We start from the raw sequence: 12,828 nt of genomic DNA, 5'->3' as shown, positions 1-12,828 counted from the left end.
GAGCAGCCATGGCACGACTGACAGATGCACACTGTAGCAGCAGTGAAGCGCTGCTGTTTGTTGATTGGTTAATCACTTCATTTTATGGAACAGCTTTTTCACTGATATTTTCTCCTGTTCTGACTTTTTACAGCGGCCTTGTTGTAAAGTGTTCTTTTTTACAGTACTTTATAATAAGTGCTGCACAGGCTTACTGTGCCAACTGTTGCGCTAGAGGAGCTGCGGCTCTGATGTCCAAGATTGGAGCTCCTATCCTGGCCGTTTGTCTATTGCTTCCTGTCACATCTAAAGAGTATGTTCATTTGGCATCAAAGTAAACTACACAAAGAACGACCATTTTTTGTGCAGTTTTTATCGTCCAGTGGATGCCATAAGAAAACACACACACACACACACACACACACACACACACACACACACACACACACGCCACACGGAGTCACCGCTGTCCTATTTATTGAGGTAATCTAGCGTTTGGGTCCCCTGTATATTTATCTGCCCTTTGTATACCTTTTTAGGGTGACCGGAAAAATGCCCACAGGAAAATTGCCCACTCGGAAAATTGCCCACACAGAAAATTGCCAATTGCAGCATCACAAAGTTTCAGATCTATGATATTTGAGGTGCAAGGTGAGGATGTTCACATGATATGTGAAAAATGCCCACAGAAAATTGCCCACAGACATGAATACCCACAGGAAAACAGTAGTGAGTTTTAGGTGAGATGCTCTGCAGGACAGAAAGTAGCATAGATCTGTAGGTTAAATGCTCTGCAGGACAGTGGGATAGTATGCAGGCATATGTGAGATGCTCTGCAGGGCAGAAGAATAATCTAGAATTATAGGAGAGATGCTCTCCAGGACACAGAGAGTAGTATAGAATTATAGGTTAAATGCTCTGCAGGACAGGGGGATAGTATACAGGTATAGGTGAGATGCTCTGCAGGGCAGGAGGATAGTATACAGGTATAGGTGAGATGCTCTGCAGGGCAGAGAATAATATAGAACTCTAGGTGAGATGCTCTGCAGGGCAGGAGAATAATATAGAATTATAGGTGAGATGCTCTGCAGGGCAGGAGAATAATATAGAATTATAGGTGAGATGCTCTGCAGGACAAGGGATAGTATACAGGTATAGGTGAGATGCTCTGCAGGACAGAATATAGAATTATAGGTGAGATGTTCTGCAGGACAGAGAATAATATAGAATTATAGGTGAGATGTTCTGCAGGGCAGGAGAATAATATAGATTTATAGGTGAGATGCTGTGCAGGACAGGGGAATAGTACAGTCATGGCCAAAAGTTTTGAGAATGACACAAATATTATATTTTCACATGATCTGCTGCCCTCTGGTTTTTATGTGTTTGTCAGATGTTTTTATCACATACAGAAATATAATTACAATCATATTATGAGTAGCAAAAGGTTATATTGACAGTTAGAATGAGTTAATGCAGCAAGTCAATATTTGCAGTGTTGACCCTTCTTCTTCAGGACCTCAGCAATTCTCCCTGGCATGCTCTCAATCAACTTCTGGATCAAATCCTGACTGATAGCAGTCCATTCTTGCAAAATCAATGCTTTTTTTCCCTTCACCCATGACAGCACCACATGAGAGAGGGATCCGCCCCGCCAGGACAGGAACCTACTGAAACATAAGGGGCGGTACCTCTCCCCCGCTTCAGTTGGGTTCCTGTCCTGGAAAGGAATCCCTCTGACAGCGGCGGTGCCTGTCAGGATGAAAGACCCAGGGCCGTCCCGGCATGTAGAGTCCGCAGGGCTGTCTTACCTGCGACACCGGCCGTCGGCAGCTGGTAGCGCAGTCCCCGGGGTTTTGCCTGATTCGGGCCACGGGTTCGTGCGGGCACGTCCTGATGTCCTCCCTTCGGAGGTTCCTCCACGTGCCGCCCTCCCCCCTGCGCGCGCCCGTCCTTCGCCTGCATGCAGGGGAAGCCGGGGGCGGAGACCGGCGTCTGACGTCAGCGGCGCAGAGGATTCTGGGAGCGCGACCGCTGACGTCATCAGGACGCGACGGTCATAGCGCCGGGCGCGGCGCCGGCCAGGCGGCTGGCGGTCGCGGGGGGGAGGGGTAATGAGGGGCTCACTCACCGATAAAAGAGGGAGCAGAAGCGGCTGCAGGGGTGACAATGGCGTCTCAGGAGGATCGCTCACCGTCCCCATTGTCTCTGCCCCCATCGCAAGCTTCTGGTCGCAAGAGCCGCTCGAGCGGCAAAAGCAGCAGCCGTCCAAGTCACCGATCGAGGGATTCCTCGAGGTCAAAAGAGCGCAGAGCGCATGCTCCTTCGCAGCCTCAGAGCCCGGTACCGGTCTTTCCTGGGTGGTGAGTGATCTCCGTGAAAGTTAGACAACATTATAATAGGCCTTCCTATGTCTTTTTTTTTTTTTTTTCTCTCTCCTTCCCTTTACTTAGAGAGGCAAAAAAGCTATAAGTAAAAAGAAAAACAGAGAATGTGCAATATGCCGCAGCCCTTTAGCGAAAGATTGCCAAAAGGACTTATGTGTCAGCTGTATCCAGCGGACTATGGCTGAAGAGGTGCCGAGCCTGGCAACAAACCTCAGATCCATAATAAAATCTGAGGTACAGGGCTCGCTTAAAAAATTATTAAAAAAGAAGAGCAAGAGTAGGAAAGCCTCCCCGAGTTCCTCGTCAGGCTCCTCTTCTTCAGAGTATCAAGTGGAGCACGGGTCATCTTCATCCTCAGACAGTGATACGGGGGGCAGACCTTGCTTTCCAGTAGAAGATACGGACGCTCTCCTTAAAGCCATCAGGTCCACTATGGGCCTGCAGGAGGAGAAAATAGAGAGATCGCTGGAGGATGTAATGTTTGGCGGCCTGCAACAAAGGAAGAAGCGTACCTTTCCGGTCAATGACAAGGTTCAGGCCCTAATCGAGAGAGAGTGGAAGAAACCGGAGAGGTCAGGTAGCCTTCCCTCCTCTTCAAAGCGAAGATACCCCTTCGAGGCTAAGGACACGGACGTCTGGGACAAGGTCCCAAAGATTGACGCGGCAGTGTCTAGGTCTTCTAAGAAGTCGGCCCTGCCCCTGGAGGATTCAGGGGTTTTGAGACCCCTTGGATAAAAAAGCGGACTCGTACCTAAGGCACACTTGGGAGGCAGCGGCAGGGGGTCTGAAACCAGCAATAGCCGGCACCTGTACAGCCCGGTCATTAATGGTCTGGTTGCAACAACTTGAAGAAAAATTAGTCTCAAGTACCAAGAGAAAAAATATTAGGAGAAATGTACCTGCTACACGGAGCTGCCGCCTTCTTGGCTGACACCTCCGCCGACTCAATGAGGTTAACGGCAAGAGCAGCGGGGCTATCGAACGCCGCAAGACGGGCGTTATGGCTCAAAGGCTGCCCTGGGGACATTCAATCTAAAGCAAAATTATGCTCGTTACCATGTGATGGGCAGTTCCTGTTTGGAAAAAACCTGGATGACATCCTGGAGAAAGCCGGTGATAAAAAGAAGGGCTTCCCCAGATTCATGGGTGATCAAAGAAGACCGCCCTTTCGGAGGGGAAGGTTCAATCGAGGCCGTCCCCCGGGAGAGCGAAAAAGTTGGGACGACAAGAGGAAAAAAAAAACAGGGTTCATGTTTGGGGGAACTTCCTTAACCGCCAAAAAATCCCCGCAATGACACCAGCCCTCCTGTGGGGGGAAGATTGAGGTTCTTTTCCCAAGAATGGGAGAAAATATCGGCCAACAATTGGATTCTGAACATTATAAAGAATGGCCTAAAAATCCCCTTCTTCCAGCATCCAAGAGCTTCATTTGTGGTAACCCCCATCAGGAAGGAACCAGGAGAGCAGTTAGCCATAGAGACAGAAATCTTAGGACTGTTGGAGAAACGAGTTCTGATAGAGGTCCCAAAAGATCAAGAGAGAAGGGGGTTCTATTCTCCCCTCTTCCTAATAAAAAAACCCGATCTTTCCTTCAGAACAATAATAAATCTCAGGCGCCTCAATCAATGGATCATGAACCAAACATTCAAAATGGAATCAGTGACTTCGGCCATAAAGCTGTTACACCACAACTGCTTCATGGCCGTAATAGATTTGAAGGATGCCTATTACCATATCCCGATGCACCAAGAATACCAGAAATACCTGAGGGTAGCCCTATACATCCAGGGCGACCTCAGGCATTTTCAATTTACAGCTCTTCCGTTCGGCATCTCCATAGCGCCAAGGATTTTTACAAAAGTAATAGCACAGATGACAGCTTTCCTTCGAATCCACAATGTGATTATGGTGCCTTACTTGGACGATTTTCTGGTCATTGGCAATTCAGAACATCACTGCGCACATCAGGTAGACAAGATAAGAGACCCTGCAAAAACTGGGTTGGATGGTAAACTTAAAAAAATCAAAACTTCAACCCCTAAGGAAACAGACATTTCTAGGTTTTGTCTTGGACTCCGACCGACAAGTTTGTCTCTTGCCAGAGAAAAAACTAGAGAAGGTGAGAGAAATGACTCTTACGGCAATACAGCATCCTCACATGACCCTAAGAAAGGCAATGTCCCTGTTGGGCACGCTAACAGCCTGTATCCCAGCGGTCAACTGGGCAGAGTTTCATACCCGACAACTGCAGGTGGAAATCTTGTCAGCCCAGAAACGATTAAAAGGGTATTTAGAAGGGAAGCTGGAATTTCCGAAAGGGGGAAAAACGATCTCACTTGGTGGCTAGACGGCACAAATTTAGCAGGGGGGACTTTGTGGCACAGGCCCGTGTCCGATGTAATATTGACAGACGCAAGCTCCTCGGGATGGGGGGCACACCTGAGAGAACATATAGCCCAAGGGTCCTGGAGTCACATAGAGCAGAAGGCTTCCTCCAACTTAAGAGAGTTGAGAGCGATAAACAGAGCCCTAGATACATTCATTCCCATGTTACAGGGCCAAAACGTCCGAATTATGTCAGACAACAGGGTGGCAGTGGCGTATGTCAACCACCAGGGAGGGACAAGGTCAAACTCCCTAATGGACGAAGCCAAAAGAATCTTCCTCAAGGCAGAACAACATCTAACCTCCCTGAAGGCCCTACATATCAAAGGGACAGAAAATGTTCAAGCCGACTTTCTAAGCCGCAACAAGTTAAAACAGGGAGAGTGGGCCTTAAATCGGGTAATATTCCAAAGGATAGTACAGTTATGGGGGCAGCCGGTAATCGACCTCTTTGCCACCAAAAGCAACCGGCAAGTAAAGAGGTTCTGCTCATTGAACCCAGGGGAAAACCCGTGGGCAGTAGATGCTCTACAAATCCCGTGGTCGTTCAAACTGGGCTATGCCTTTCCCCCAGTAGCATTAATCCCGGCAGTGATAAAAAAGATAAGAGACGAGCAAGCCAGAGTAATCCTCATAGCCCCGTTCTGGCCAAAAAGGCCGTGGTTTTCACTGCTACAAATGATGTCTCTCTCGGACCCGTGGGTACTGCCAGAAATTCCAGATTTATTAGCTCAGGGGCCGATATTCCACAAACAAGTCAAGGGGCTCCATCTGACGGCGTGGAATTTGAGAGGGCACTTTTGAGAGATAAAGGGTTTTCCCCGGGATTGGTGACTACTCTAATGAAAAGTAGAAAACCAATAACAACCAACATATATGGCAGGACGTGGAAGAAATTCCTACAATTCCTGGGAAAACCGTTAGGTCAAGAACCTCCAATCGAGTCCATCTTGGAGTTCTTGCAGGCAGGCCTAGAGCTAGGCCTGGCGGTAAATACCCTCAAAGTACAGGTTTCAGCGCTGGGGGCATTATACAATTGCAATATAGCGGCAAACAGATGGGTAGCCAGGTTTATAAAATCTTGCCACAGATCTAGGCCAATTTCCTTACCGAAAATAGCTCCATGGGATCTAAATCTGGTACTGGAATCCCTTACGAAGGAGCCGTTTGAACCCTTACAGCAGATTTCAACTAAAAATCTCACCCTAAAAACCATCATTCTGGTAGCTCTAACGTCGGCACGTAGGGTTAGTGACTTGCAGGCCCTTTCAGTCAACCCGCCATATACACAGATATACCAGGATAGGGTGGTTATGAGAACAGACCCTGCTTACTTGCCGAAAGTAGTAACTAACTTTCACCGAAACCAAGAAATTGTCCTCCCTTCCTTTTGCGAGAATCCGAAAAACCCAGGGGAGGAAAAGTTTCATAGCCTAGACGTTAAAAGAGCCTTAGTAGAGTATATGTCTATAACCAGCCAGTGGAGGAGGTCCCAGTCCCTATTTGTAGCCTTCCAGGGTGCTAGGAAAGGTTATGGAGTGTCAAAGGGGACTATTGCCCGATGGATTAGGGAGGCCATTAGTGTAGCCTATTCAGTTAGTGGCGTCCCGGTTCCTGACGGCATCAAGGCTCATTCTACCAGAACCGTGGCGACCTCCTGGGCTGAGAAAGCAGAGGTATCAATAGAGCAAATTTGTAAGGCCGCTACCTGGGCCTCACCCTCAACTTTCTTTAGACACTATAGACTAAATCTATCCTCCTCGGCTGACTTGACCTTTGGTAGAAGGGTGCTGCAAGCGGTGGTCCCTCCCTAAGGTGTTCGAAGTCTCCAGAATCTCTCATGTGGTGCTGTCATGGGTGAAGGGAAAACCACCATGGTTACTTACCGGTAGCCGGTTTTTCCGGAACCCATGACAGCACCCGTATATTTCCCCCAGTTTTTCACCGTTTGGGTGTGCACAATAGTCGGGTGTTTTTGTGTGATGTGGTGTTGGATAAATATGTAACTAACCGGGAGGTCCTCTCAAATGCTCTGTAATCCAACTGAAGCGGGGGAGAGGTGCCGCTCCTTATGTTTCAGTAGGTTCCTGTCCTGGCGGGGCGGATCCCTCTCTCATGTGGTGCTGTCATGGGTTCCGGAAAAACCGGCTACCGGTAAGTAACCATGGTGGTATTTTGTCTGAATTTGAAGGTTTTTGTTTGTCCACCCGTCTCTTGATGATTGACCACAAGTTCTCAATGGGATTAAGATATGGGGAGTTTCCAGGCCATGGCCCCAAAATCTCTGTTTTGTTCCCTGAGCCATTTAGTTACCACCTTTGCTTTATGGCAAGGTGCTCCATCATGTTGAAAAAGGCATTGTTGATCGCCAAACTGCTCTTGGACGGTTGGGAGAAGTTGCTCTTGGAAGACATTCTGGTACCATTCTTTATTCATGGCTGTGCAAGACTGAGAGAGAGCTCATTCCCTTGGCTGAGAAGCAACCCTACACATGAATGGTTTCAAGATGCTTGACAGTTGGCATGAGACAAGACTGGTGGTAGCGCTCACCTGGTCTTCTCCGAATAAGCCGTTTTCCAGATGTCCCAAACAATCGAAAAGGGGATTCATCAGAGAAAATGACTTTACCCCAGTCCTCAGCAGTCCACTCCCTGTACCTCTTGCAGAATATCAGTCTGTCCATGATGTTTTTCCTGGAGAGAAGTGGCTTCTTTGCTGCCCTCCTTGAGACCAGGCCTTGCTCCAAGAGTCTCCGCCTCACAGTGCGTGCAGATGCACTTACACCTGCCTGCTGCCATTCCTGAGCAAGCTCTGCACTGCTGGTAGCCGATCCCGCAGCTGAAACACTTTTAAGAGACGGTCCTGGCGCTTGCTGGTCTTTCTTGGGCGCCCTGGAGCCTTTTTGGCAACAAGGGAACCTCTCTCCTTGAAGTTCTTGATGATGCGATAGATTGTTGTCTGAGGTGCAATCTTTCTAGCTGCGATACTCTTCCCTGTTAGGCCATTTTTGTGCAGTGCAATGATGACTGCACGTGTTTCTTTAGAGATAACCATGGTTAACAGAAGATAAACAATGATGCCAAGCACCAGCCTCCTTTTAAAGTGTCCAGTGGTGTCATTCTTACTTAATCATGACAGATTGATCTCCAGCCCTGTCCTCATCAACACCCACACCTGTGTTAATGGAGCAATCACTGAAACGATGTTAGCTGGTCCTTTTAAGGCAGGGCTGCAATGATGGTGAAATGTGTTTTGGGGGTTAAAGTTCATTTTCTAGGCAAATAGTGACTTTGCAAGTAATTGCTGTTAAGCTGATCACTCTTTATAACATTCTGGAGTATATGCAAATTGCCATTAAAAAAAATGAAGCAGTAGACTTTGTAAAAATTAATATTTGTGTCATTCTCAAAACTTTTGGCCATGACTGTACACAGGTATAGGTGAGATGCTCTGCAGGACAGAATAATATAGAATTATAGGTTAAATGCTCTGCAGGACAGGGGGATAGTATACAGGTATAGGTGAGATGCTCTGCAGGGCAGAGAATAATATGGAATTATAGGTGAGATGCTCTGCAGGACAGGGGGATAGTATACAGGTATAGGTGAGATGCTCTGCAGGGCAGGAGAATAATATAGAATTCTAGGTGAGATGCTCAGCAGGGCAGGAGAATAATATAGAATTCTAGGTGAGATGCTCTGCAGGACAGGGGGATAGTATACAGGTATAGGTGAGATGCTCTGCAGGACAGGAGAATAATATAGAATTCTAGGTGAGATGCTCTGCAGGACAGGAGAATAATATAGAATTCTAGGTGAGATGCTCTGCAGGACAGGGGGATAGTATACAGGTATAGGTGAGATGCTCTGCAGGACAGGAGAATAATATAGAATTCTAGGTGAGATGCTCTGCAGGACAGGAGAATAATATAGAATTCTAGGTGAGATGCTCTGCAGGACAGGAGAATAATATGGAATTATAGGTGAGATGCTCTGCAGGACAGGAGAATAATATAGAATTCTAGGTGAGATGCTCTGCAGGACAGGAGAATAATATGGAATTATAGGTGAGATGCTCTGCAGGACGGGGATAGTATACAGGTATAGGTGAGATGCTCTGCAGGGCAGAGAATATAGAATTCTAGGTGAGATGCTCTGCAGGACAGGGGGATAGTATACAGGTATAGGTGAGATGCTCTGCAGGACAGGAGAATAATATAGAATTCTAGGTGAGATGCTCTGCAGGACAGGGGGATAGTATACAGGTATAGGTGAGATGCTCTGCAGGACAGGAGAATAATATAGAATTCTAGGTGAGATGCTCTGCAGGACAGGAGAATAATATGGAATTATAGGTGAGAGGCTCTGCAGGACAGGGGGATAGTATACAGGTATAGGTGAGATGCTCTGCAGGGCAGAGAATAATATAGAATTATAGGTGAGATGCTCTGCAGAGCAGGAGCATAATATAGAATTCTAGGTGAGATGCTCTGCAGGACAGAGAATAGTATAGAATTATAGGTTAAATGCTCTGCAGGACAGGGGGATAGTATACAGGTATAGGTGAGATGCTCTGCAGGACAGAGAATAGTATAGAATTATAGGTTAAATGCTCTGCAGGACAGGGGGATAGTATACAGGTATAGGTGAGATGTTCTGCAGGGCAGAGAATAATATGGAATTATAGGTGAGATGCTCTGCAGGACAGGGGGATAGTATACAGGTATAGGTGAGATGCTCTGCAGGGGCGGAGAATAATATAGAATTCTAGGTGAGATGCTCTGCAGGACCGGAGAATAATATAGAATTCTAGGTGAGATGCTCTGCAGGGCAGGAGAATAATATAGAATTCTAGGTGAGATGCTCTGCTGGACAGGGGGATAGTATACAGGTATAGGTGAGATGCTCTGCAGGGCAGGAGAATAATATAGAATTCTAGGGCAGATGCTCTGCAGGGCAGGAGAATAATATAGAATTCTAGGTGAGATGCTCTGCAGGGCAGGAGAATAATATAGAATTCTAGGTGAGATGCTCTGCAGGGCAGGAGAATATAGAATTCTAGGTGAGATGCTCTGCAGGACGGGGATAGTATACAGGTATAGGTGAGATGCTCTGCAGGGCAGAGAATAATATAGAATTATAGGTGAGATGCTCTGCAGAGCAGGAGAATAATATAGAATTCTAGGTGAGATGCTCTGCAGGACAGAGAATAGTATAGAATTATAGGTTAAATGCTCTGCAGGACGGGGATAGTATACAGGTATAGGTGAGATGCTCTGCAGGGCCGGCGAATAATATAGAATTCTAGGTGAGATGCTCTGCAGCACAGGAGAATAATATAGAATTCTAGGTGAGATGCTCTGCAGGACAGGAGAATAATATAGAATTCTAGGTGAGATGCTCTGCAGGACAGGAGAATAATATAGAATTCTAGGTGAGATGCTCTGCAGGGCAGGAGAATAATATAGAATTCTAGGTGAGATGCTCTGCAGGACGGGAATAGTATACAGGTATAGGTGAGATGCTCTGCAGGGCCGGCGAATAATATAGAATTCTAGGTGAGATGCTCTGCAGGACAGGAGAATAATATAGAATTCTAGGTGAAATGCTCTGCAGGACAGGAGAATAATATAGAATTCTAGGTGAGATGCTCTGCAGGACAGGAGAATAATATAGAATTATAGGTGACATGCTCTGCAGGGCAGGAGAATAATATAGAATTCTAGGTGAGATGCTCTGCAGGACAGAGAATAGTATAGAATTATAGGTTAAATGCTCTGCAGGACAGGGGGATAGTATACAGGTATAGGTGAGATGCTCTGCAGGGCAGGAGAATAATATAGAATTCTAGGTGAGATGCTCTGCAGGACAGGAGAATAATATAGAATTCTAGATGAGATGCTCTGCAGGGCAGGAGAATAATATAGAATTCTAGGTGAGATGCTCTGCAGGACGGGGATAGTATTAAAGGTATAGGTGAGATGCTCTGCAGGGCAGAGAATAATATAGAATTCTAGGTGAGATGCTCTGCAGGGCAGGAGAATAATATAGAATTCTAGGTGAGATGCTCTGCAGGACAGGAGAATAATATAGAATTATAGGTGAGATGCTCTGCAGGGCAGGAGAATAATATAGAATTCTAGGTGAGATGCTCTGCAGGACAGAGAATAGTATAGAATTATAGGTTAAATGCTCTGCAGGACAGGGGGATAGTATACAGGTATAGGTGAGATGCTCTGCAGGGCAGGAGAATAATATAGAATTCTAGGTGAGATGCTCTGCAGGACAGGAGAATAATATAGAATTCTAGATGAGATGCTCTGCAGGGCAGGAGAATAATATAGAATTCTAGGTGAGATGCTCTGCAGGACGGGGATAGTATACAGGTATAGGTGAGATGCTCTGCAGGGCAGAGAATAATATAGAATTATAGGTGAGATGCTCTGCAGGGTAGGAGGATAATATAGAATTCTAGGTGAGATGCTCTGCAGGACAGAATAGTATGGAATTCTAGGTGAGATGCTCTGCAGACGGGGATAGTATACAGGTATAGGTGAGATGCTCTGCAGGGCAGAGAATAATATGAATTATAGGTGAGATGCTCTGCAGGACAGGAGAATAATATAGAATTCTAGGTGAGATGCTCTGCAGGACAGAGAATAGTATGGAATTCTAGGTGAGATGCTCTGCAGGACAGGGGGATAGTATACAGGTATAGGTGAGATGCTCTGCAGGGCAGGAGAATAATATAGAATTCTAGGTGAGATGCTCTGCAGCACATTTGCTTCTGCTTTTTGAGGGCAGGAGTCATGATAATGTTCTGTTGGTTCTTGAACTACGTTGTCATCTTTTGTTTTGAGAATTGTATGGCACTCTGAAGAGCGATGCAGTCGGCATCTCCAAGTCACTACTGCATTGATAGTATGAAATGCAAGATATTCAAACCCCAAGTAAATCAAAACACTTTTATTGAAAAGAAATTAAAAAATATGGGGATAGATCTATTAAAGTACATGTTTTAACTAAAGGGGGCTTCACACACAGGGATATTGCTAGCAATATCGCTAAAGCGTCACCGATTTTGTGATGTAGCAGCGATATCGCTACATGTGACACTTACCTCTGACCGGCTCCCCCCGCTGTCTCGCTGATCGCGCGAGAACGTCCTGGGCCGTTTCTCGTCAGCGGCTTCCTGCTGGTGCCGACGAGCGACGCATGGACGCGGGCGGAGGACGTCATCATCGCTGCGTGTGACAGGTAAGTAACGACAGCTGCTGCTGAGATCTGCCTGTTCGGCAGCTCACTAGCGACCATTTAGTGATGCACCAACATTCCTGACCGGGTCGTATCGTTGTCGGGATCGCTGGTGCATCGCTAAATGTAACGGGGCCCTAACCAAAACACAATTGGCTGGCACAGCAGGAAAGCCATTGTTCACTGGGGTTGTACCAAAAGGAAGGACATGATTGCCAATTTGAAACAATGGGGGTGGGGAAGCGCTGGAAGGAACATGTGAAATAATGTCAAGGAAACCCAGTTGACTTTCATGGGCTCCACTGAAATACAATACAGCACAACACAGGCAGCAAAGAAAATGCAGAATGGATTTCACCACAGGTCTCTGGGACAGCTTACTTCTCTGGGTTCTACAGGTCGGGTCACTCATACCTAGTCCCAGAGGACAGATTCTGTTCTTACGAGCTGTCAGTCCACTCTCAGTGTGGTGTGTATGGGCCTAGAGACCCTTAATCAAATCCATTATGCATTGTCTTTCATCCTATGCCTGCCTACACCTGCAGTATATGTGTATGATACATACAGTAACTACATAGGATCTGTTCACTCTTACTCTTGGTAGTCATAAGTGGACAGGGAAGGAAATGCAGGCGCCAGATTCACTGCCACTGATATCAATGGGAGAGCGGCGCTGCTCTGGCACTTCCGGCTCCTCTGCTGGTGAGTGACATCACTATGGAGGCACACCTGTCAGATCTTCATTTTTGCAGTTTTGCACTAGATCAACTGTAAATCACAAGTTAATCACATATCATGTGAACATCCTCACCTTGCACCTCAAA

At 46.6% G+C, this 12,828-nt stretch overlaps 1 protein-coding gene across 5 annotated transcripts in view; it reads left to right on the top strand.

The window, feature by feature from the left end:
- DENND4C (DENN domain containing 4C) overlaps nucleotides 1-12,828 on the top strand; it is a 259,443-nt gene that overhangs the window by 125,148 nt on the left and 121,467 nt on the right. The window lies entirely within an intron of this gene.

The sequence above is a fragment of the Dendrobates tinctorius genome, unplaced genomic scaffold, assembly GCF_039654945.1.
Source record: "Dendrobates tinctorius isolate UK_male_01 unplaced genomic scaffold, ASM3965494v1 ptg000128l, whole genome shotgun sequence".
NCBI lineage: Eukaryota > Metazoa > Chordata > Amphibia > Anura > Dendrobatidae > Dendrobates > Dendrobates tinctorius.
The sequence above is the reverse complement of the archived record's forward strand: the minus strand, read 5'-3'. Positions and strand labels throughout refer to the sequence as shown.